We start from the raw sequence: 4,842 nt of genomic DNA on the forward strand, positions 1-4,842 counted from the left end.
TGCACAACTGGCTAACGCAGAGACACTTCTGTAAGTCGTTGGCCAGCTCTCTTTTCCCCTCTCCCTAACTCAGCCAGTGCCGTGTGTGACCTCTGGATGGCCCCACGGGGGGCGGGGACACTCTTACCAGCCCAAATCCCTCACCTTAACCTCAGTACTCACCGTGACTCACTGGAAACCTCAATTAGAAAAGCCTCAAGCAGAAGATCAGTCAAACCTAAAGAAAAAGGAAACTTAAAGATGCCACTCTGTAAAGCCTGATGAAGGACAAATAGTTCTCCGAAACGTTGCAACAAGGCAGAGTGAAGCAGGACCAAATAGGCCTGGATTAATAGGAAATTCATCGTAAGACATCCAAGTAGGATGCAGAAATTACAAGGATTCGTGAAGTCCAATTTTTGACCAAATGCAAAGGTAATGCACTTTTGTTTTTTACCAGGGAAATGTGGGAAATGCTTAAACATCAACAAGAGGGAGTGTTTTTGCCTTTCTGGGGTCGCTGGAGGCGCATCACAGGACAGTGCACCAGACTGGCTAACGCAGAGCTTTGTAAGTCGTTGGCCAGCTCTTTTTCCCCTCCCCTAACTCAGCCAGTGCCGTGTGTGACCTCTGGATGGCCCCACGGGGGCGGGACACTCTTACCCAGCCCAAATCCCTCACCTTAACCTCAGTACTCACCGTGACTCACTGGAAACCTCAATTAGAAAAGCCTCAAGCAGAAGATCAGTCAAACCTAAAGAAAAAGGAAACTTAAAGATGCCACTCTGTAAAGCCTGATGAAGGACAAATAGTTCTCCGAAACGTTGCAACAAGGCAGAGTGAAGCAGGACCAAATAGGCCTGGATTAATAGGAAAATCATCGTAAGACATCCAAGTAGGATGCAGAAATTACAAGGATTCGTGAAGTCCAATTTTTGACAAATGCAAAGGTAATGCACTTTTGTTTTTTACCATGGGAAATGGGAAATGCTTAAAACAAACAAGCAGGGAGTGTTTTTGCCTTTCTGGGGTCGCTGGAGGCGCATCACAGGACAGTGCACCAGACTGGCTAACGCAGAGCTTTGTAAGTCGTTGGCCAGCTCTTTTTCCCCTCTCCCTAACTCAGCCAGTGCCGTGTGTGACCTCTGGATGGCCCCACGGGGGGCGGGGACACTCTTACCCAGCCCAAATCCCTCACCTTAACCTCAGTACTCACCGTGACTCACTGGAAACCTCAATTAGAAAAGCCTCAAGCAGAAGATCAGTCAAACCTAAAGAAAAAGGAAACTTAAAGATGCCACTCTGTAAAGCCTGATGAAGGACAAATAGTTCTCCGAAACGTTGCAACAAGGCAGAGTGAAGCAGGACCAAATAGGCCTGGATTAATAGGAAAATTCATCGTAAGACATCCAAGTAGGATGCAGAAATTACAAGGATTCGTGAAGTCCAATTTTTTGACAAATGCAAAGGTAATGCACTTTTGTTTTTTACCAGGGGAAATGTGGGAAATGCTTAAAACATCAAACAAGCAGGGAGTGTTTTGCCTTTCTGGGGTCGCTGGAGGCGCATCACAGGACAGTGCACCAGACTGGCTAACGCAGAGCTTTGTAAGTCGTTGGCCAGCTCTTTTTCCCCTCTCCCTAACTCAGCCAGTGCCGTGTGTGACTCTGGATGGCCCCACGGGGGGCGGGGACACTCTTACCCAGCCCAAATCCCTCACCTTAACCTCAGTACTCACCGTGACTCACTGGAAACCTCAATTAGAAAGCCTCAAGCAGAAACAGTCAACCTAAAGAAAAAGGAAACTTAAAGATGCCACTCTGTACCTGATTAAGCAAATAGTTCTCCGAAACGTTGCAACAAGGCAGAGTGAAGCAGGACCAAATAGGCCTGGATTAATAGGAAAATTCATCGTAAGACATCCATAGGATGCAGAAATTACAGGATTCGTGAAGTCCATTTTTTGAACAATGCAAAGGTAATGCACTTTTGTTTTTTACCAGGGAAATGTGGGAAATGCTTAAACATCAACAACAGGGAGTGTTTTTGCCTTTCTGGGGTCGCTGGAGGCGCATCACAGACAGTGCACCAACTGGCTAACGCAGAGCTTTGTAAGTCGTTGGCCAGCTCTTTTTCCCCTCTCCCTAACTCAGCCAGTGCCGTGTGTGACCTCTGGATGGCCCCACGGGGGGCGGGGACACTCTTACCCAGCCCAATCCCTCACCTTAACCTCAGTACTCACCGTGACTCACTGGAAACCTCAATTAGAAAAGCCTCAAGCAGAAGATCAGTCAAACCTAAAGAAAAAGGAAACTTAAATGCCCACTCTGTAAAGCCTATGAAGGACAAATAGTTCTCCGAAACGTTGCAACAAGGCAGAGTGAAGCAGGACCAAATAGGCCTGGATTAATAGGAAATTCATCGTAAGACATCCAAGTAGGATGCAGAAATTACAAGGATTCGTGAAGTCCAATTTTTGAACACATGCAAGGTAATGCACTTTTGTTTTTTACCATGGGAAATGTGGGAAATGCTTAAACATCAAACAAGCAGGGGTGTTTTTGCCTTTCTGGGGTCGCTGGAGGCGCATCACAGGACAGTGCACCAGACTGGCTAACGCAGAGCTTTGTAAGTCGTTGGCCAGCTCTTTTTCCCCTCTCCCTAACTCAGCCAGTGCCGTGTGTGACCTCTGGATGGCCCCACGGGGGGCGGGGACACTCTTACCCAGCCCAAATCCCTCACCTTAACCTCAGTACTCACCGTGACTCACTGGAAACCTCAATTAGAAAAGCCTCAAGCAGAAGATCAGTCAAACCTAAAGAAAAAGGAAACTTAAAGATGCCACTCTGTAAAGCCTGATGAAGGACAAATAGTTCTCCGAAACGTTGCAACAAGGCAGAGTGAAGCAGGACCAAATAGGCCTGGATTAATAGGAAAATTCATCGTAAGACATCCAAGTAGGATGCAGAAATTACAAGGATTCGTGAAGTCCAATTTTTTGAACAAATGCAAAGGTAATGCACTTTTGTTTTTTACCAGGGAAATGTGGGAAATGCTTAAACATCAAACAAGCAGGGAGTGTTTTTGCCTTTCTGGGGTCGCTGGAGGCGCATCACAGGACAGTGCACCAGACTGGCTAACGCAGAGCTTTGTAAGTCGTTGGCCAGCTCTTTTTCCCCTCTCCCTAACTCAGCCAGTGCCGTGTGTGACCTCTGGATGGCCCCACGGGGGGCGGGGACACTCTTACCCAGCCCAAATCCCTCACCTTAACCTCAGTACTCACCGTGACTCACTGGAAACCTCAATTAGAAAAGCCTCAAGCAGAAGATCAGTCAAACCTAAAGAAAAAGGAAACTTAAAGATGCCACTCTGTAAAGCCTGATGAAGGACAAATAGTTCTCCGAAACGTTGCAACAAGGCAGAGTGAAGCAGGACCAAATAGGCCTGGATTAATAGGAAAATTCATCGTAAGACATCCAAGTAGGATGCAGAAATTACAAGGATTCGTGAAGTCCAATTTTTTGACAAATGCAAAGGTAATGCACTTTTGTTTTTTACCAGGGGAAATGTGGGAAATGCTTAAAACATCAAACAAGCAGGGAGTGTTTTTGCCTTTCTGGGGTCGCTGGAGGCGCATCACAGGACAGTGCACCAGACTGGCTAACGCAGAGCTTTGTAAGTCGTTGGCCAGCTCTTTTTCCCCTCTCCCTAACTCAGCCAGTGCCGTGTGTGACCTCTGGATGGCCCCACGGGGGGCGGGGACACTCTTACCCAGCCCAAATCCCTCACCTTAACCTCAGTACTCACCGTGACTCACTGGAAACCTCAATTAGAAAAGCCTCAAGCAGAAGATCAGTCAAACCTAAAGAAAAAGGAAACTTAAAGATGCCACTCTGTAAAGCCTGATGAAGGACAAATAGTTCTCCGAAACGTTGCAACAAGGCAGAGTGAAGCAGGACCAAATAGGCCTGGATTAATAGGAAAATTCATCGTAAGACATCCAAGTAGGATGCAGAAATTACAAGGATTCGTGAAGTCCAATTTTTTGAACAAATGCAAAGGTAATGCACTTTTGTTTTTTACCAGGGAAATGTGGGAAATGCTTAAAACATCAAACAAGCAGGGAGTGTTTTTGCCTTTCTGGGGTCGCTGGAGGCGCATCACAGGACAGTGCACCAGACTGGCTAACGCAGAGCTTTGTAAGTCGTTGGCCAGCTCTTTTTCCCCTCTCCCTAACTCAGCCAGTGCCGTGTGTGACCTCTGGATGGCCCCACGGGGGGCGGGGACACTCTTACCCAGCCCAAATCCCTCACCTTAACCTCAGTACTCACCGTGACTCACTGGAAACCTCAATTAGAAAAGCCTCAAGCAGAAGATCAGTCAAACCTAAAGAAAAAGGAAACTTAAAGATGCCACTCTGTAAAGCCTGATGAAGGACAAATAGTTCTCCGAAACGTTGCAACAAGGCAGAGTGAAGCAGGACCAAATAGGCCTGGATTAATAGGAAAATTCATCGTAAGACATCCAAGTAGGATGCAGAAATTACAAGGATTCGTGAAGTCCAATTTTTGAACAAATGCAAAGGTAATGCACTTTTGTTTTTTACCAGGGAAATGTGGGAAATGCTTAAAACATCAAACAAGCAGGGAGTGTTTTTGCCTTTCTGGGGTCGCTGGAGGCGCATCACAGGACAGTGCACCAGACTGGCTAACGCAGAGCTTTGTAAGTCGTTGGCCAGCTCTTTTTCCCCTCTCCCTAACTCAGCCAGTGCCGTGTGTGACCTCTGGATGGCCCCACGGGGGGCGGGGACACTCTTACCCAGCCCAAATCCCTCACCTTAACCTCAGTACTCACCGTGACTCA

The sequence above is a fragment of the Micropterus salmoides genome, unplaced genomic scaffold (genome assembly GCF_014851395.1).
Source record: "Micropterus salmoides isolate LMB-PRFRI ecotype aquatic unplaced genomic scaffold, ASM1485139v1 Ms_hic_scaffold_14, whole genome shotgun sequence".
Taxonomy (NCBI): domain Eukaryota; kingdom Metazoa; phylum Chordata; class Actinopteri; order Centrarchiformes; family Centrarchidae; genus Micropterus; species Micropterus salmoides.